The 21,368-nt window shown below is 41.6% G+C and overlaps 1 protein-coding gene across 1 annotated transcript in view; it reads left to right on the forward strand.

Annotated features, from left to right (window-relative positions):
* Positions 1–21,368, forward strand: part of ARHGAP10 (Rho GTPase activating protein 10) — a 322,588-nt gene that overhangs the window by 48,096 nt on the left and 253,124 nt on the right. The gene's annotated exons all lie outside the window — the stretch shown is intronic.

Here is a 21,368-nt window from a genome sequence, read left to right on the forward strand (position 1 = left end):
TTTTGTTTTTGTTTTTGTTTTTGTTTTTGTTTTTGTTTTTGTTTTTGTTTTTGTCTTAACCCCTTGGCAGCATTTGATACATTGTAAGCCGCTCCTTTGTTCTTGAAGCACTCCCTTCCCCTTTCTGAAGGGGTCTGGAATGCTTTAGTCCTTATGCTGAGGAAAGTTTGTCTCTCTCTTTTTTAAAAAAATATTTATTTATGTTTGGGAGAACACACACGGGGGAAGGGCAGAGAGAGAGGGACAGAAGATCTGAAGCAGGCTCTGTGCTGACAAGCTGACAGCAGTGAGCCCGATGCGGGGTTGGAACTCACAAACTAGGAACTAGGCGATCCTGACCTGATCTGAAGTCGGACTCTCAACTCACTGAGCCATCCAGGTGCCCCAAAAGTTAGTCTCTTATTTACTACTTTTATCTCCCCAGGGAATGACCAAGGCGGAAGCTAGAAGATCAGGGTTGTATTGTACCAATGCAAGGTGCTGTAGACCCTTAAGACAGGAGGGAAACTGGAGGGTTGGGTATGATTTCCTGGTAGAAGTAGTGCTGATTTTTTTTTTTTTTCTTAAATGGCATTTGAGATGCACTTGGCACAGTGGGGGCTCGATATTTGAATGAATAAAGGTAGAGTTTAAAGAAACAGAGTGGATGAGGGATAAGTACTTTTAATTTAGGAAGCAGCATGGGTAAGGGGGAGATGGAGCTGGTGAAGGTAAAAATGAATCATTCTCTGGGCTGCAGTGGAGTGATGGCAGGGCTCGGGGCCCGAGGACAGCCAGTGTACATTCTTGCCAAGACTTTGGAAGGCTGCGAATAATAGCCAAGGAATTTCGGGTTGTGTTTGTTAGGCAGTGGGTGGACTGGAAGGATTCTGAGCAGGAGAGGCTGTTGGAATTGGGAAGACTGATTCAGCAGCAGTTTCTCAGATGGGATTAGCTTGAGAAAAACCTTGCGTTAGCCTCACTTCTGGACTCCTCACAGGCATTTTGCCCACCGCCCCCCCTTGCCCCCTGGGGTGGGGGGGGGAGGGGAGGAAGCCCTACCATGCTGCTTTTGCACTGCAATGGCTCAGGCCTTATGACCATTTGTCCTGTTGTCCTTTGGTCACTTTACCTGAGCCGCCTTGTCCCATGACCAGTGACCATTGAATTCCTATCAACTTGCATGCACAGTATATCAAGGTACAGCCTTAACTCTGGTCTCCTGATAACACAGATACCATTATAGTAACCTTAGCAGAAGTCCTGCTACCTGGTGGACACACAGCAGCGGTGTGGTTAGAGTTCACGTGAAGCACTGGGTCTGTACAGGTGAGAAGGGCTGTGATGTAGAACAAGAGTGAGGGAGGTTGTGAAACAGGTGCCGTGGGTAGTTGGATCAGGAGTAAGGGCTTAGGGCAAAATCAGGGCCAAGTGTTTGTCTTAAAATCCAGATAATTCTCAGATATGTAAAAAAAATCATGAGCATTTGCTTCAGAGTTTATCGGCTCTGGCTCTCTAGGCCTCCTTCCTCCTATATCCATGAATCAAATGCACCCTTGGGCCCCATATTGATACCATAATAGCTTGTTCTTTTTCTTTAAAAGAGTACTTGTGAAGTCAAGTGCAAGTATGAAGGAGAAATTTTGCAAGGGCTTCTGTTTGTCCAAACCTCTGTATGCTTGGGGGTGAGGACCATGGTGGAGTGGGGGGAATCCTCACCCTGGGCTAGGAAGGGTAGTGCCCTTCACTTCACCTCTGCCAATCTACACATTTGGGAATGTTTCAAGAGTACGATTGGAGCTGCAAGCAGCAGTAGTCTGCATTATCAATAAATGATATCTATGCTAGGTTTTGTTGTTAGAAATGGGGAAAATAGTATTATGAAATTTTGTAGAGAGAGAAGTCTGATTCTGAAGGCTTTGGTAGATTCCTGTGACAACAGGAGAGCTAGATAGTTTTGCTTGAGAGGATTTTTGCTTGAGAGCATATTCATGCTTCATTGTTTACAAGCTGAAACCATCTAGAAGGTCACTCATATGGAATAAAGGTAGGTGCAAGTTAAATGTCGGTAGTATTTATTAAATAACCATGAATGTGATGCTGGTGCCATTAATACATTCAGTTTTTGTAATAGCAAAATTTACTCACCTTTACTCAGCCAATGACTATTCACTGGACTGAGGCCATCAGTGAAAACTGCAAGGTGGTGACTGCTTATTTTGAGAGTAGCCTCCCCTCATAGCAGCTCCAACTGCCTTTGGGAGGGAGACTGGGAGAGAGGCTCTTGTTATAAGCATTATTTTGCTTTCTTTTCAATCTTGTGGAAGTCAGTTTAACTATACTCTTAAATTCCGCCAGGCATAGTGATGGTCTAAACAGTATTTTGTCAAGTATATTTCTGTGTACGTGGGCTGAGGCCACTGGGTTCAGTATCCACGTTTCAAAAAAATTTTTTTTGTTTATTTATTTTGAGAGAGGCAAAGACAACATGAGCAGGGGAGTGGCAGAGAGAAAGGGTAGGGGGGGAAGAGAGAGAGAGAGAGAGAGAGAGGAAGGAAAGAAGGAAGAAAAGAAAAGAAAAAGAAAGAAAAAGCCCAAGCAGTCTCTGCACTGTCAGTGCAGAGCTGGACTTGAAGCTTGAACGCATGAAACTGCGAGATCATGACCTGAGCCGAAACCAAGAGTCAGATGCTTAGCTGACAGAGCCACCAATGCGCCCCCTGTCTCCACATAATTTTAAGTGAGAGGTGCACAAATGCCTAATTAGTGAGATACCGAATTCTGAAACTGAAGAGCCTCTGGTCCCCTGGAGCAGTCTCCTGTTTTAGAGAAGGTTGTCAGCTAACTCGAGATCAGCTAGCCTGCTGGTGTCACCCAGCTGTGTCAGACCTCACCCCTTCCTATTTAGAGCATCCCCCAATAAACTGAGGTTTTTCTGTGTAAAACAATGATGGAAGTCATTTAAAATCAGATCATTCCTGTTTGTCAGGGATACAGGACCAAAATGATAGAATGGAAGTCTCATCCCCTCTCTTTGGCAGGGATTGGTGAAGGCTCACAGCAGGTGCTTTCTATTAGCAATGAATGTGTGTTCTTAGCGGGAAGGTTTTTTTTTTTTTTTTTTTTTTAATCCTAGTGTCTTAGATTGGGTTGCTGTAACAAGGTATCATAGGCTAGTGGCTTAAGCAACAGACGTTTATTTTTCACAGTTCTAGAGGCTATCAAGTCCAAGATCAAGGTGCCAGCAGATTCATTCCTGGTGTGAATCTTCTTCCTGGTTTGCACACCTTCTTGCCGGGTCCTGAAGTAGTGGGTAGTGGAGGGGGAGAGCTCTGATCTCCCCCTTCTTACAAGGGCACCAATCCCATCATGGGGCCCCACCCTCATGAACTGATCTAAACTTAGTTACCGCCGAAAGGCCCCACCTCCAGACACTATCACACAGGGGATCAGGGCTTCAACATACAAATTTTAAGGGGGACACAGATATTCAGTCCATAATATATAGGATGCTATTTTTTTAACTAGGCTATCTGGTAGAAAGTATGTTTAAAACTTTTTTTTTAATGTTTATTTATTTTTGAGAGAGAAAGAGAATGAGAATGAGTAGGGGAGGGGCAGAGGGAGAGGGAGACACAGAATCTGAAGCAGGCTCCAGGCTCAGAGCTGTCAGCACAGAGCCGAATGTGGGGGCTCAAACTCATGAACTGTGAAATCATGACCTAAGCCAAAGTTAGACTCTTAACTGACTGAGTCACCCAGGTGCCCTGAAAATTATGTTTTCAGTTTAGGAGATGATCCAGTGTATCAGTAGTTATTATTCATACTCACAAATATTCAGAGACATGGTTAAATGTATTTGAAAATATCCAGAGGTGGCCGGGTTAATAATTTGACTTTTTTCAACTTGCTCGTCCAATTTATCCAGCATATGCTTATTTGAGCACATTTTATGAGTTGGGCCCTGTGCTGTGTGTAGCCCAAAGGGATAATAAGATAAAGCAATTTGTCTTCCTTGAGCCATTCGGTGGCTAACATGAAAATGGTATACAATTATTTTCCTCCAATCTTCTTTCAAATACATTTTGTCAGGTTCCAGTCTTGTCCTGTTTATTTTTAATATGAAATATTATAAAAATACTTAATATGTAAATAATGAATATGTAAATATTCATGGCTTTATCGGATCTTAATATTTGAAGGTAACATGTCAAAATATTTTTTTTAATATGAGAAATAAACATCACTGGGAATTGAAGATTCCTGTATGCTCCTCCCTGTCCTGTGTCTCTCTTTCCTTTTCTAGAAGTAACTACCAGCCTGGATTTGGGGTATGTCATTACTGTGCACATTTTTATATTTTTATTATGTACATACGAGTTTATGAGCAATAGACTGTATATAATTTTTAAAGTGTTAAGGAAAAAATAGCCAACTATATGTTTTCCTGTACCCTGAGAGAAAAAAAAAACCAAAACCAGCCACGTTCTTTGAGATTCATTCCCCTTGATATATAGCTCTGGTTCATTTTTAAAAAACAGATGTACAGTATATAATATTCCATTGTATGATTATTCTACATTATATTAGTCTGTTCTCTTGTCAGATATTTTTGGAGTGTTTTGAGATTTTCATTACAATCTATAACACTGCTGTGGACATTCAAGTACCTCTCTCCTGCGTGAATGAGAATTCCTCTGGGGACAAAGGTAAATGTGGTATTGTTGGATCATAGGATGTGAGTGTCTTCAGCCCCAAGGCTTATACTAGATAGTGCCACATCGCTCTACACAGAAACCAGTTTGTGATCCCCCTACAATGTATCAGTGATCTCGTTGATCTGCGTTTTCTCCAACACTTGGTATTATCAAATGTTTGAGCTTTTGCCCGTCCATTGGGTGTGAAGTGAAACGCTTCATTTCTCGCTTTAATGCTGTGTTTTCCCGATTGAAGTGAGATTACCTTTTTTACAAGTCTGTTGGCCTTTCAGGCTGTTGCTTCTGTGAATTGCCTGTTCATCATGTAGCCCCACCTCTTCACAGGTGGGAGCCGTGGGCTTCAGGTGCAGAGAAGTGGAACTGTCATAATCCTGAATTCATGACATGTTATCATTATTGGGTTTTGCATGACCCTCTTCTTTGTTCATATTTTTAATATAATGTATACAGGAACTCATGAAGGTCTGAACCACTGCCAACAATTTACATCTACCCGTGCCTCTCCCCACCCTTCTGTCCCTCTGACTCCTCTCCTGTACTTACTGTCCTGGACTTCATCCTTCCTTGTCATCTAGTTCTGTATGTGGTCTTCCGTCTGGACCTGGCTTTTCTCATTGCCCTGTTCTCAGCCTGGTTTATCCAAGTTGTTGCGTTGGCTTTAGTCCATTCATTTTCACTGCAGTGTAACATTTCCCCCATTGTTATTTTTCTGTTGTTTCTACCTTTGGATAGGCATTTTTGGGTTGTTTTCAGTTGTCTGTAATTATGAACCCTTCTTTTATGAGCATTCGTATATGTGAATCTTGCTGGCCATGATCAAGATGATCTCTTAAGATGCCTCGGTGGCTCAGTCAGTTAAGCGTCTGACTCTTGATTTCGGCTCAGGTCGTGATCTTGCAGTTGGTGAGATTGACCCCATGTTGGGTGCTGTGCTGACAGCACACAGCCTGTTTGGGATTCTCTCTCTCCCTCCCTCTTTGCCCCTCTTCTGCTTGTGCTCTCTCTGTCTCTCTGTCTGTCTGTCTCTCTCTCTCTCTCTCTCTCTCTCTCAAAATTGAATATTAAAAAAGCAATCTCTTGAATATTACATGCTACTGAAAATGTGGGATTAGATATTCTGATGTTTAACTTTGTTAGCTAATGCTGTTTTCCCTCACAGACAGACCATTTATATTCCCATAGGCAGTGGATCAGATTGCTCTAGGGCTTTGGCACAATTTGCACCTCTCTTTGTGTGTATGATTCTCATTAGTAAAACCGTTGTTGGAATGGTGGAATCGGGCTGTAAGGTTTGGTTTCCTTCTAATATGCCAGCTGGTATGAAAAGGGTGCAAGAGGAGCATATAAGCCTGCCCTGCTCTTGGAGGCCATCAGTGTTTATGAAAAGAACGTGACATTTGCTGGATTGCCAAGTGGGCTTAGGTTAGTTTGCAGCTTCTCTCTTCATGCGTATTTGATTCCTGCTTTTATGTCTGTAATCATTTTAAATTTATAGTCTATCTCATAGGTCTGTTATTTAAAATTCACAGTGGGTCTAATCTCTGCTCTTCTGTAGTGTCTACTCTCTTTTGTCCATGGTCAGTTTTTTTTCCTTGCGTGCTTTTTAGTTTTAGATCGTGAGTTCCTTTTCTTTTGTTTCAAAATGTTTGTTTATTTTGAGAGAGAGAGAGAGAGAGCGCAGTAGGTTCAGAGAGAGAGAGAGGGAGAGAGAGAGAGAGAGAGAGAGAGAGAACAGGCTCCGTGCTGACAGCAGGAGCTAGATCCCCATGAACTGTGAGATCATGACCTGAGCTGAAATCAAGAGATGGACACTTAACCAACTGAGCCACCCAGGCACCCCATGAGCTCCTTTTCAATTAAACTTTATCTGTGGGTATCCTGGGATACTTGGTCAAAGGTGTATTAAAAATGTAGAGTTGAGGGGCGCCTGGGTGGCTCAGTGGGTTGAGCATCTGACTCTTGATTTTGGCTCAGGTCATGATCCCAGGGTTGTGGGATTGAGCCCCATGTCGGGCTCCACGCTGAGCCTGGAGCCTGTTTGAGATTCCCTTTCTCTCCCCTCTGCCTCCCTTCCCTGCTTGTGCTCTCTCTCTCTCTCCAAAATAAAATCTATATAGAGAGAATAGGGGTTTTAGTTGACAAAATACTTAGCCATACTGGGTAAAATACAGCACACATGCTTTTAAATGCACAGCAGTGATTGTAAAAAGAAAGTATAGAAAGTCTCCAGAGTTCGACAGTGAAGAGAAGACATAATTCCCGAGCAGAGTCCACTAGGAGCTGAGCTCTCAGCAGCATCAGAAACGAGATGCTGGGAGTCTTAACACCAATACAGGGGGGAAAAAATGAAGCTTGAACAAAAAGTTGGACCTGGGATCTCCCCTTGCATCTAGTTAGCCAGGATCCTCCAATGGCTGCACTCTTGGTGAAGGAGTAGATGAGAAAAAGTCTGTCCACCGGCACAGAAATACAAAGAAAAGTCCATCTCAACCTGGGCTCTGGGTAGAGGATAAAAGTACTCCAGTCTTAAAATTAGAAAGGACAGGTGTTCCCTTACATTTTAGGGTTCAGATGTATACTACCCACATGTTCCAGGAGTCCCCAAGTCAAGAAATGAGCTTAAAAACCACTCCAGAGTTAATGATGTTCCTCTGCTGAGATGCCTTACAGAAACAAATCTGTGCCTTAGTTGTAAGCTTCTTGGAATGTAGGAACATAGGTGATCTTATGCACCTTTGCACTTCAGTGTATTTTTGGAATGAATGAATAAGTGAACAGTGGAACCACATGGACATTTTTAATAGAACATAAAGTTCATCAACAAGGTGAATTTTCAACACATTAAAAAATAAAGCTTACAAGGGATATAATTTTGCAATTAAACTTTACTGCAACCTTCAAAATCATCCTGCCATTAGAACATTCTGCAGATCACGGAATGAGCAGACATTCATTGAGCACCTTTGCAGTTCTGTGTGTTGTGAAGGATCAAAGACTACCATATGCTTTGTTCTTAGTACAGGGGAGTGACAGGCTTAAACACCAACGGTCATGGTGCAAAGTGCAAAATAAATGCTTTAGTAAATTTTCGAAGTAGTTTTGGGATTGCAGAGGTTGGCACTCCTTCATTTCACCTGAGGAATTTATTCATTTGGTGAACATTTTTTTTTTCTTAAAGTTTATTTTATTATTTTGAGGGAGGGGAGGGTCAGAGAGAGAGGGGGAAAGAGAATCCCAAGCAGGCTTCGTGCTATCAGTGTAGAGCCCGAGATGGGGCTTGAATCATCTGGTGAACATTTAGTAGAGCTTCTCATGTGGTCAGTATTGGGAGGATTATAAGAGAACCTATTTATTGTGTGCTCACCCATGTGTTAGGTGGCAAACATCTTATGTGCAGTTAATCTCTATAACACAATTTTAATTCTCGCATCATCCCTATGAAGAGGATCCTATAATTATCCTCATTCTTAAAACTATTTATTGGAATTTAGTATTTATAGAGAGAAGCATACTTTCGTATGTGTAAAACCGGATGGACTCTCATGAATTGTATACCTCTGTGTGACCCGTACCCAGAGCAAGAACAAACTGAACATTACAGACATTCTGGAAGTCCCCCCATTGCCCCCATTGCCTCCTGTTTCTGTATTTTCTGGAAACAGAATCATATAACTTGTATGCTTCTGCTGTGTGCTATTGTGTATGGTTGTGGACAGCTCATTCCTATTCTTGTCTAGTATTCTGTTATCCCCATTTTACAGATGAGGAAACTGAGACTGAGAGGTCAGAGTAACTCAAGAGCATGCAACTAGCGATGAACATATTACAATGCCACTAGACATTTTTTCAGAATGTGATTTTTAACGTTCTGGTGTTCTGTCATGTGAGTATATAGCACAGTTAATTTCGTCCCCTTCTGATGGTTGTCTGGGTTGTTGACAACATGTCCTCACTTATACTCTACCATAAAAGAAAAGAAAATCAATTTCAATATTTAAAGCATGTTTCTAAGTTTCCAGCTACTTTGCCATTGACTATAATCAGTTCCGTATAAGTATAGCAGGTAATAAACATGAATTTCCTCTGTGGCTCAGAGAGCAGCTGCCAGTCACGGGTGTCTTTTGTAGTTTTTATGTGGTCGACTTGCCTTTTGGAAGTGTCTTGTAAGAGTGTGTGGTGGCCTTGCTTTATTCCTCTTGACATATTTATGCCTTCTTCTTCCTACTCCCCATTTCCCCTTGAAAACTTCTCACTAGAGTATCTCTGTTCTGTAGTCCAAAAGTACATCCCTTTGCCTGAGGGATAGCTCTCCCTCTGGCCTGCTGATGTGTTATGCAACAAGTTCTCTGTGGGTCAGCCCTTCAAAGGACTTCATGAAATGTTCTCCATGAAACATTCTCTAGTACAGTGATTCACAAAGGGAACTTCTAGAGTGTGAGCCCCTGGAAGGTAGGAGCTGCGTATTCTTCACCATGGTGCCTGGCAGGTAGTGTGTACTAAGTAAATGTGAGGTGATTGAATGACGACCCACTAGAGCCTTAGATGGTTTTCTTTTGATTGACCTTTATGATGTTATGATTGATGCTTTGGGGGAATATGGATTAATTTTTTTAGGCTCTTCAAGCAGAACTAGATTACCTAGTTTGTTTAACCTTTTTTTTTTTTTTTTTTTTTTTCCTGTTCTGATAGCAGAGGAAGAGCGATTTAGGAATGTGATAGAAAATAAGGTTGTGATGATTTTGTTACAGCATGAAGTTTCTTATATTTTCTTCATTCATTGAACACTTGTTGAAACCCTACTGAGTGTCATGCAGTAGAGACACAAAGATAAATATAATTCCTGCTTTGAGGAATCTAGTGGGAGAGCCAGACACAGGTGTAAGTATAATGCATTGTGATATATATATATATATATATATATATATATATATATATATATATATATATGCATGCATGCTATGAACTATGCTATGAACTAGTTTTTACTTGTTGGTTTGTTTTGAACACAGTGGAGCAGCTGAAAGGAAGGTCCTCTTGGAAGATACGACAGGAGCACTGAATCTTAAGGAAAGTGCACAGATTCCTACTCAGTCTTCCATCCAAATGCTACTCCTCCTTTCTTATTTCTAGAGTGGTAGTGCTGCCCATAGTTATGTCATTCTACCCCTTCTAATGTAAAAACCTCACTGTTGTCTTTTCCAGGACACCACACAGCTCTTCTCTCAGAGTGCTGTCGATTCTAGCTCTGAAATGGCTTCAGAGTATAGTTTCTGCTTCCTCTTCCCTCCCATCCTCACATCGATAACCTGCTTTCTTTGCAAGACCAGGAATGGAAATCATTCATCTTTTTGCTTTAAGCATCTGACCTAGAGCCTGGCACATACTAGACTCAAATCTTTGTTGAACCAAAAGATTGATCTGTAACTAGTCTTCCTTCCTCTAATCCCTTTTATTTTCCTTTGATCCTGTGCTGGGTTTTACCCTGCTGCTTAAAATTCTTCCATGACTCCTCATTACCTCCAAGATGGAAATGCACCTTCTCAGCCCAGGTCCTTACCATTGACCTCAGTCTGCTTTAAGTGCCTCCCATCCCTCCCCCGCCCCATGCTACCGCGTGTCAGAGCACATCTGGAGTTCTTTGTCATTCTCATGGCCCCATGTACCCTCCCCTTTGCTGATGTGTCACTTTTGTCTCACGTGTTAAGATCCAGCTCAGCTGTCACCAACCTTGTGAAACCTCCCCTACTTTTCCTAGGAAGAATTGGTTGCACCGTCTGCTGGGTTCCCTGAAGTCTGTCCAGTTCATCCCCTTGTTGCATTTCTACAATCAATTATGGTAGCTCTTTTCCTCTGTGTTTCTCCCATTAGATTGAGGGCCTGAAGTTGTGTCTGATTCTTTTTTGTCCTTTGGTCAGGTGCTTGTTACCTGTCAGATGAGTAGGTCCTGCCTGTACTGTCCCTTAAAAACACCTGCTGCTATCACATTGCTTTGGTTTTGCTTTGCATGATTTTCATGGACACACCCTTTCAGCAGCTTGCTTTATTTATGTATGTATGTATCTGTGTATTTATTTATTATGTTTTATATTTGAGAGAGAGAGACAGAGACAGAGAGTGAGCAGGGAAGGGGCAGAGAGACGGAGACAGAATCTGAAGCAGGCTCCAGGCTCCAAGCTAGTCAGCACAGAGCCTGACGCTGGGGCTCGAACCCATGAGCAGTGAGATCATGACCTGAGCCAAAGTTGGATGCTTAGCCAACTGAGCCAACCAGGCACCCTTTAGCAGCTCTCCTTAAGTGTAGTGCATTATTCAAGGGCCAGTGCAAGTAATATCTTGTTTGTGAAATTGTCTTTGATCATGGCAGCTCATAATATTGGCACTTACCTCTAAACCATCTTTGTTTGTTAGCCCTTGCCTGTGGCACTTACACAATACTTGCTGTCATTATTTGTATTGTTATTGTGTATGTATCATCTTTCCCTAGTTAGAGTATAAAGTCTGAAGTTAGAGGTTTCTCACAGACAGTCATGAATCTTCTCTGTTGAAATCTATAATTCCTTATTTAATAGACAGTTGTGCTTTTTTTAAAAAATGTTTTTTATTTTATTTTTTAATTTATTTTTGAGAGAGAGAGAGAGTGAGCAGGAAGTGGGGCAGAGAGAGAGAGGGAGACAGAGGATCTGACCCGATGTGGGGCTTGTATCCATGAACCATGAGATCATGACCTGAGCTCAAATTAAGAGTTAGATGCTTAACTTACTAAGCCACCCAGGTGCCCTTCGACAGTTGTGCTTTAAAGGTAGGTCTGTAGTGACATATTCTTTTAGCTCCCTTTGTTTGAGAATTTCTGTTTGCCATTCATTCCTGGATACCCTTTTGCTGGGTATAGAATTTGTTGTTGATAGTTCTTTCAGCACTTGAAAAATCTATTTCCTTTAGTCCCCATGGTTTCAGATGAGAAATACACTGTCATTTGAATTGGTGTTCCCCTATAGATAATGTGACAATTTTCTCTGGCTGATTTTAAGATATTTTTGTCTTTGGTTTTCAGAGGGTTAGTTAAGATGTTTTGATATTTTACCACTGACCCTCGTGTTGTCATGGATTTATTTAAATTTATCCTGGTTCAGGAGTTTGCTCAGCTTCTTAAATCTGTATGTTTGTGACCAATTTGGGAAGTTTTCAGCCATTGTTTCCTTGAATACACTTCTGGCCTCACTTCATTTCTCCTGTCCTTCTGGGACTCTGATAATACAAATGTTCGATCTTTTGTTGTTCCATATGTCCCTGAGGCTCTGTTCATTTTTTCAGCGTGTTTGCTGTCTGTTATTCAGATTGAGTGAATTCTCTTCTTTCCTCAAGTTCACTGATTCTGTTCTCTGTACTTTCCACTCTAGTATTAAGCACATCAAGTGAGTTTTACTTTCTGTTACTGTATTTCCTGGTTATAGAATTTTTGTGAGGTTCTTTTTTTGTAACTTCTATTAATTTGCTGAGAATTGCTATTTTTTCATTTGTTTCAAAAGAATTTATAATTGATTATTGAAGCACTTTTATGACTTTTATGCTTTAAAATCCTTACCAGGTAATTCCAACATTTATTTCTGGGGTTAGCATCAGTTGATAGGCTTTTCTTATTCAAGCTATAGGTTTCCCGATTCTTGATATGATGGATGATATTTGATTATATCTGTTTTGCCTGGTTATATTAGGATATCCTGGGTCCCATTTTAAATCTTTTATTTTAGCAGTCAGCATGTTTAGTTTTAGCACACAAGTCCTGGCCTACACTTATGGGCCAGGATTCCAATGGCAGCTAATTTTCAAAGCCTCTGTGGTGGTGTTTTAGTTTGCTTTGTTGATTAGCTGTTACTGGAGCTGCCGTTGCCCCCTGCTTACACTGGCTGTGGATGAAGAAGGAGTTTCCCTAGGCTGGGGCACCGGGTGTCGGGGGAGGAGGGCAGGTAGATGCAGGTTCCTGTGTACTTGGGCTTCCCTGAGTGTGGTAGATTCCACCCCCCCCCCCCCCCCCCCCCCCGTGTGTGGGGGACAGTCTCCTTGATCCTGTCACTTGTCAAGATGAGATCTTTTTACCGGTGCCCATGGCTTCTCTGAGGTCTTCTGCGCAAGGAAAAGTAGGGAGTCCTTCCTGGGCCACATGTGTCTGGGTTCCTCTCGTTGGGTTGGCTTGTCCTTAGGCGTATGTCTTGGCTCTCATAGTTGCTTATTGTCGGTGGGACTTCAGATAGGTCCCCTTTTGGATGGTGTAGGGCTTGCCAGATGTTTCTAGAGGGACTCTCCTTACATCTGGGGTAGGAATGAGTCTGCATGCTCTGCCTGCTGCTCTGGGAAATGGTGGGTCCCAATGGTTGCCTTCTTTGTGGCAGGAATGCGAGCTGTCCTCTGTTGTGCTTCTCCTCCAGTCTTGAAGTCACAGACTGGTTTGCTTTTTTCTCACCACCTTTCAGAGTTCTTTGGTTGCCTCTTGCTTTATCTCCAGGGTGAATAGTGCTTAGTGAAAAGGAACAGGGAGAAATGAGTCTATGCTATCTTGTCTCTTGTTACTCATTCTTATATGTTGGATTTTTAAAAGCGATTACAAATGTGAGAGAAGGTTAGCATTTATTTTCTATCTTTAGCAAATCATGTCGTTGAGCCTTCTTACTTTATAGGTAAGGAAACTTGAGGCCCAGTCAGGTTAAGTGACTGGTTGAGGGGGTCCCACTGCTATTTAATTGCAGAATTCAGATTAGAACTAGCCTCCTGGTGAGGAATCCAGTATTTGCTCATTGTAGGAAACTAAGGCAGAGAGTTATCTGGAAGATAAAACAAGAGAACTTTGCAAGGCAGTAGAGTTTTGGACTTTATAACATTAGCACACTAAAGAATTAATACCTCAAATGAAACGCCTATCATCAGAGTATAAGAGTACAAGAATCCAGTTTTAAATTATATTGACTAGGGGCGCCTGGGTGGCTCAGTCGGTTGAGCGGCCGACTTTGGCTCAGGTCACGATCTCGTGGTCCGTGAGTTCAAGCCCCGTGTTGGGCTCTGTGCTGACAGCTCAGAGCCTGGAGCCTGTTTCGGATTCTGTGTCTCCCTCTCTCTGACCCTCCCCCGTTCATGCTCTGTCTCTCTCTGTCTCAAAAATTAATAAACGTTAAAAAAAAATTAAATTATATTGACTAAGGTTGAATGACATGCTGTATATTTGTCCCCATTTTAATACTATTTTTGATAGTCTAAAATAACATACCTTCTGCTTTTCCTATAAAATATCTAAGTGACCTTATAAAATGTTCCTTCTTGCAAAAAGTTCTATCACTTGTTATCATCATCATTCATAGTCTACTTCAAAGAGAGTAAACAATATAATTAAGATTGGTGGCACTACCCAAACAAATTAATGTCATAACTTAGCCTTCTCTGTGGTTTTTTATCAGATAATCTTTGCGTACTCCACAGACCGTAGATATTTCTCACAGTATTTCCCCAGGAAGCTTTTTCCTGTATCGCAACTGGAGGAATAGAGAAACCCAGATGTTAACTATTCGGTTATTTGTAATTTTTCTGGAGTCTCCAGGGTTTTACAGAAAAAAGGGTCAGAACTGAACTGATGCCAGAAGTCTTTGAGATCAGAGATAGGAAGTATGTACTTCTTCCCCTGCGACTCCCTGAGGCACAGGGAGAGTGAGGCCCAGTGAGTAGGACTAAACACTGAGTTTGTTTAATGTCATTTGGGTAAGACGACTGAAGGGGTCTAAGGAGGGGGTGTCACTGCCTCCCTTCTTCCCTGGTGTACTAGTTCCTCTCTTTCTGCTTTTGTTTTTTCTTCATCTTCCTTACTTATGTAGTCTTTCTGGAAAGTAAAATCTCTGTACCGAAGAGAGGAGTTTCACATTGGGCATTGGAGAACTTTTCCTGTCACTCATAGTAAGACTCCTGTATAGGCAATCTATAACCTGTCTTTTGTATGTACTTGAGCTATGTGCTAAAGGTAAGGTAATATTAGTGCCAGTAAAATAATTCACCAACTGTTGGTTAGTTTAGAATAAAAAAATGTTAGCATGGGGCAGGACCTTTTTGGACCCCTGCACTGAAGTTGCACCCTCAGCAGGGTGTCCCTACCATATAAGTAGTGGTGATGGCTCATAATTGCCTGCCCGGTGAGGCAGCACATTGTATTAGTTAGCAAGTTCTGCTTTACTTGAAACCAAATCTGTTCCTTTTAGCTTCTACCTATACTGGCTTTGGGATGAGTCTCGTGACACCACGCGGGTTGAGTCTAAGAACTGTTCTAGTTAATATCCCTCAATTCAGAAACCGTCCTAAGATTTTGTCTTTTTTTTTTTTTTAATGTTATTTTTGAGAGAGAAGAGACAGAACACGAGTCGGGGGAGGGGCCGAGAGAGAGGGAGACACAGAATCCAGAACAGGCTCCAGGCTTTGCACTGTCAGCGCAGAGCCTGACATGAGGCTCGAACTCATGAAATGTGAGATCATGACCTATGCCCAAGTTGGATGCTTAACTGACTGAGCCACCCAGTCACCGCCACCCCCAAGATTTTTGTCTTAATTCGTAGGCTTTTTAGAATCCTCATCATCCTGATAACATTTTTTTAGATGTTCGGTTTTGCCAGTGTCTCTTTAAAATGTAGTGCAAGCTAAACACAGTGCCCCAAGTTTTCTTACTCAGCTGGAAATGTTGTTTCTTTAAAAAAAAACAAACAAAAACAAGCCTAAAAAATAAAAACATAAAAGTGAGCTTGTAAAAAAGATAAATATTTTTTATGCTCCATATAATACCATACATGGAAAGGGAACATTTCTGAACTTGAATCTTCATCTACCCCTACCAGTTTTGTTCAGAAGTGTTTCTAACCAGATTACAGTAATGCCCCTACCTGTCTTCAATTCACTATACCAGAGCCCCCTATTTCCTCTCTTCTCTGCTATTAAAAAATGCTGGTATAGCTCATTGTACTGATTTTATCACCCACTAAGTCACATATGGCACCCTGAAAAATGCTGCTCTAGGTACTTTGAAAAATGCTGCTGTAGGTCAGTGCTACTCAAAGTGGGGCCTGTAGACCTGTGCTAGTCTGCAGACTGTTAGTTACAATAGGAGTTGACTTCCTTGAGGCAAGAAGTCTTGCTATAAAGAAAAGTCAGCCAAACTAAACAGGTGTGCTCAGTGACTCGGTTAATTTACATTTTGTCCCAATTCCTTGTTTCTCAGGGACCCTGTGACCCACAGTTCAGGAGCTGGCACCTTGAGTAGCATTGCCTGCGGGCACCCCAGACCTTCCTTTGGCACCTACCAGCTCTCAGGCGTGTGGCTCTCAGATTTCCAAGCCTCTGTATATTTGAAACCAGGGAAGGCAGTGCTACACTCATTTGATATGTCAGTTAAATCTCGTAGCCCGGTGCCACTTAGTGTGCGAGCAAGTACTTCTGCCAGCAGAATTTAGGAATGAAGAGATCGTGAGCTGGGAATCAGGGTGACCTGGGCTTGCTTCTGGTTTTGCTGTGTGACCAATTTCACTTCTCTGTTTCCCCACCTCCCCTCTGTCTATAAAATGAACATGTAATAGTTATCTTTGTAGTAGGAGTCTAGGGGTAATTTTTTATATAAAACACTCCACAGAATAGTAGATATTTATTGCTTTTAGGAATAATTCTGAAATGATAAATAAGGTCCTCCTGAAAAAAATAATAGGATGATTGGTTGTATTAGGTAAAAAGTATGATGTGAGACTGTGGTTTAAAATGCACAGAAAGAGAGACAAAGGAACAGAATAACTCGGAGATGCCAGAGTTAGGTTTCTTTTTTTTTTTAAGCTTATTTATTAATTTTGAGACCGAGAGAGTGGGGGAGGGGCAGAGAGAGAGGGAGAGAGAGAATCCCAAGCAGGCTTCGTGCTGTCAGCATAGAACCGTGAGATCATGACCTGAGTCGAAGTTAAGAGTCTGAAGCTTAAGTGACTGAGCCACCCAGGTGCCCCCAGAATTAGGTTTCTTAAAAAATAAAGTTTAAATAATTGGAAATGTTCAGTTTAATTTTCTTCTAAAATGTTGAGGGATGTAAATAGGTGGGTGCTTTTAAAGTGAGTAAATGACAGAAGCAGCTTCTTCAAAATGGAAAAATTTGACTACCTAAGAAGATACAAAAATCAAAATCATAATCCAAAAAGGAGGCCACACAGGTAAGAAAGAAAAACATTTAACATGAAGTTATATATCAAACTTGTTGGAGTAGAGAAAATAAAGACAGTACACCCATGGCACTTTAGACCATAGAAATACTTGTGATGAAGGAAATAAAGATTAAGATTAGAAAGTATAAAGAAATAACTTTTTGAAAAAAAGTTGGGCTAATGGAATAGTGAACTCCCATGTACCTGTTACCTTCTTCCAGGTATTATGAAGTCATGGTCAAGTGCTGAGGGATGATTTAGGCTCGATATGAAGATGTCTGTCAGTAAGTTTACAACTTACAAGATTTGATCCTTGGATTTCTAGGTGCTAAAATTTATCATAATTTTATAATGTCTGTGCTTTATCAGCTTGCAGAAAATGAAATCCAGTGTTTGCTTTTGGAAGCTTTCCACCTCTGATTCAGCTTTTTCTTTCCTTCTGTGCTGTGTGTGTGATACATTTACTTTCTGTAACACAACTTGGTGAATGAAGGATGTTAGCTGAGCTCTTTCTAAGTGTCCTTTGAATTGGAGCCTGGAAGTTATTAATGGGCCAGAAGTGTTCATAAAGGGCTTTCCCCCTCTTTTACTTTTATGTGTGTGTAGTTTGGGTTGGGGAAGGGTGGATCAATAATGTGTTTAAATTGAGAATGAAAGTAATAAAAAACTGGAAAATATCCTTTTTAGGGGCATATGTATCTTCAGTCAATATATAGCTGATTATTTCTTCTACGTTTTAGTGTTTCCTTTTCAATTATTACTGATTTGGAATACAGACCATTTGAAATCAGGAACTGGATTTCATATACTACACCTCCATACATCTTCTGTATATACATACATCTGATAACTGGAGCCCAGTTATAAAGGCAGGCAGAGGGGTCCTGCTGGGACTTGATGGGGTTCTGGTAGCTTCTAGTGTAGGTTGTACTTGAGTTTTGGGCATTCCAGGCAGAAGGCAGGGCATGTACACAGACCCCAAGGAAGGAGAGGACTTGGCATTTTTTTTCTCCCAGGACTGGAAGGGAGGCTGATGAAGCTGGAGTTGAGTGAGCTTAGGGGATGAATGAGGCTGGAGGGCTGAGCAGAGACAGAATCACTCAAGGTATTTGAGACCTTTGGTGAGGAGTCTGGGTTTTATCCTAAATACAACAGAATGATATTGAAGCGGTAAGCAGGGGAATAAGGAAATCCAATTTATATTTTTAGTTAGATTTTGCTGCTCTTGTAGGAATTGGGTTGAAGGGGAATGAGTGGAAGCAGAGTGACCAGAGAGGCTGTGTTAACAGTGGAGATAGAGAAGTGAGCAGATCCATGGGATATTTTGGATGTAGAGTTGGATGTGTAGTGGGTGAAGGGAAAGGGAGGAATCAGGTTGATTTGTCAAAGTACTTCTTGCCCAATCTCCAGCCTTGCAAACCATTTGGCACTTTTGAGCATTCTCAGTATTGTGTCTTCTCCGATTCTGCACACCCCTTGTACCTCATTTTGGGCTGTCTTTTCTCTGTCTTGTCTTCTTCTGCACCCCCCCCTTCTCCTTTTATGGGTGTCCACCATGGTTTACTTCTTTATTTTCAGCTCCAGATTTTCTACACTTTTTCCTTCTAACAAGGAAAATTCACTTCAGTTACCTCTCAGCACAGAAGTGATGATTAGAATCTCTGTCCGTGACTTTTATCTTCAGCTGTTTTCAGAATTTCTGTTTAGTTAATCTGCTACTTTGTGAAATACCTAAAATTCAGTTGTTTCTTTACCTCACATTGGCTTCCTCTCTTGACTTCCCCTTTACAAAAAATATGGTTCCGCCATTCTGTCACCCAAACAGGATAACTTAGTAATCTTTTGATTCATTATTTTCCTTTACTACAATTTGTTATATAAAATCCAGTATTATTCCCAAGTTGTTGGTGAAGAAGCTGGAGCTTGGAAGGGTTGTCGCCTGCTCAGGGTCACTAGAAGCTGGTCATGGGGACCCTAGTGTGTGATCCTGTCAGTCTGACACCAGAACCCATCACTGTCATTAACTCTCAATGACTGTGCTAGGAGCTTTGTGATGAGGCTTTTCTGAAGAACAACTAACCTTCCTTCGTAAAAAGTATGTCACACTGGGACCTTAGCTGTTCACAGTAGTCATATTAACCATCTGAGCATTTTCTCTGAAAATATTGCACATATATTATCTTTTTTATCGAGACCTGCCGTGACAGGTTATTCATGTTCTTCCCTCTTTTAGGGGAAGAAGAGAGGAGTGACAGCAGTGACTGCAGGTTTCTTAATTTTCTTCTCCCCTACCAATATATAAAAGGGCTTATTTACCTATATGTTTGCAAATACATACTGAAATTCATTATTAAAAATAGTATGGGCCATCAGGTGAAAAGCCATGTAAAATTTTCTTTCGTTACTAGTGAATTTGAATTTTTTTAAATGTGTGTTTATTAGTGGTTGGATGATGTCAGTTGACAGTGGGGAAAGCCATCTGCTTTGCTCAGTCTACCAACTGAAATGCTAGTATCTTCTGGAAGCAACTCACAGACACCTAGAAATAATAACACAACATGATATTTAGGCATCCTGTGGCCCATTCAAGTTCATACCTAAAATTAACCATCATAGCCACATTGTCTTACAGCACAGCCTATTCTAATGATCAGATATCATCCATTCTTTTTTGGTTTGTTTTGGTTTTAACTTATTTTTTTCCCTGATTATAAAAGTAATTTATGCTAAATTCATAGAACATAAAAAATAGAACATAAAAAGAATCATTGGTTAAGATTTGGCGAGGGGGTGTTGCTTAACTTTTCAACTGTCTTATGTGCACTTACATACTTGACTCATGCTTTCAGTGATTTTACAAGTTGACCATGTAGCTTATTTATTTATATAACACCTCTTTCCTCTTTGAATACGGCTAGTTTTCAGGAGGCCCAGACCTGTGTCCATATGCCCCTTATAAGAGGCTTGGATTGTGTTGATTCTGCTGTCTGGGATCCTGGTATATGTTGACCTTGCCCTTGAGGAAGCCTGGAACCAAGAAGCAGACCTCATGGACCTCACTGCCCAGGTGGTACTTGTTTTTCTAAGAGCAGCTTTTCCAAGTTTACTCTCTTTCCTTCTTCCTGTTGGCTGTGAGCTCCTCAGCATACCTTTCTTGTCCTTCTTCCTGGGCAACTTTGCTTTCCTAGGGGCTGTCCAAAAAAGCTTTTTTTTTTTTTTCCCTAGAACCAAAAATAATTTTTTTATTTCATTCTGAATAAAAGACGGAACAGATAGAACTCTCGGATATCCTGAAAACAATGTCATCGCTATGGCAAAATTTCACAGAAATCATTGCACAGAGTGTAGAGACCAAGCCTGGGCCCAAACCAGCTGTGAAGGCTGCCTCTCTGGGGAGGGGCATTAAGGAGACGGTAGCCAGGCACAGGTGGTGGCTGTGCCCCTGTGATAAGCCCTGTTGGGTCCCCAAGGACCAGGCTTAGCGCCTGGCCTTCAGCTACCACCACATAACTGCAGCCAGGGACTGGGAGGGATCACCTTCTCAAGGTCCCTCCGTGGGCGAGCCTTTCCAGCTGTGTGCCCCACATTCCCTGCTTGCAGTGGTATTGGTAGAAATTCCACCGTTGGAGCTGCTTCACCTCCAGCCCATCCTGTAGGACCCTGTCCAGAAGCTCCTGGTCCTTGCTTCCCCCTGGTCACAGAGCTTCTCAGTGTCCGTGCCTCTGATGTGGTCAAAGTTTGACTCGTAGATCCCAAAGAGGCCAAAGCCATTTACCTCCCAGGAATGGTGTGGGTCCCCCAGCGAGCTCCTTCAGGCATGATTATAGGGGCAAAGGCCAGCTTGCCCTCCATGCATTGTTTACAGATGCCCACAAAACCTTTTAAGAAAATTCTTGACCTCTCTTCTAACACTTCCACAAAATCAAGAGATTTGGATGATTTACATACATTTTATGAGGACATTGTAAGGAAATTGTGGCCCACCTATGGCCTGTGCAGTTTTCCTTGTGGGAAGACAGCATATTGTGACCATTTAGATGGAAAGCTGGCTTCGAGGTTCAAATCTTTGCTCCACCATCTAACACAGTGTGGTCCCTTTGTGTATCCTGGTGCTTGTCTCTAAAATACAGTGGAAAAAAGGCTTACCTAATTGGGTAATGAACTAATATACGCAGAGGACTTCCTTGGAGTGACCAGTGCATACATAGTGCTAAATAAGTGTCAGATGGTCATTGCACACATTTAAACCATTTGGAAGCACTGGATGTGAAACCATTTTCTAGTCAAATATGAGTGTTCAAACTCCTTATGTTGAATGTAATTCCTCGTGTTAAAATGGCCCTTCTCATAGACTGAGGCCCTGCCTGTTTCAGTCTTCTAGATAGACTAGTTTCTGCCTTTAGGGGCGTTTTATGGAATTTTATGATATAGTCAAGTCTTCAGAAATTATTTTGGCCTTTAAAAGGGTGCATTT

Source organism: Panthera uncia, chromosome B1 (assembly GCF_023721935.1).
Source record: "Panthera uncia isolate 11264 chromosome B1, Puncia_PCG_1.0, whole genome shotgun sequence".
In the NCBI taxonomy this organism is placed as follows: Eukaryota; Metazoa; Chordata; class Mammalia; order Carnivora; family Felidae; genus Panthera; species Panthera uncia.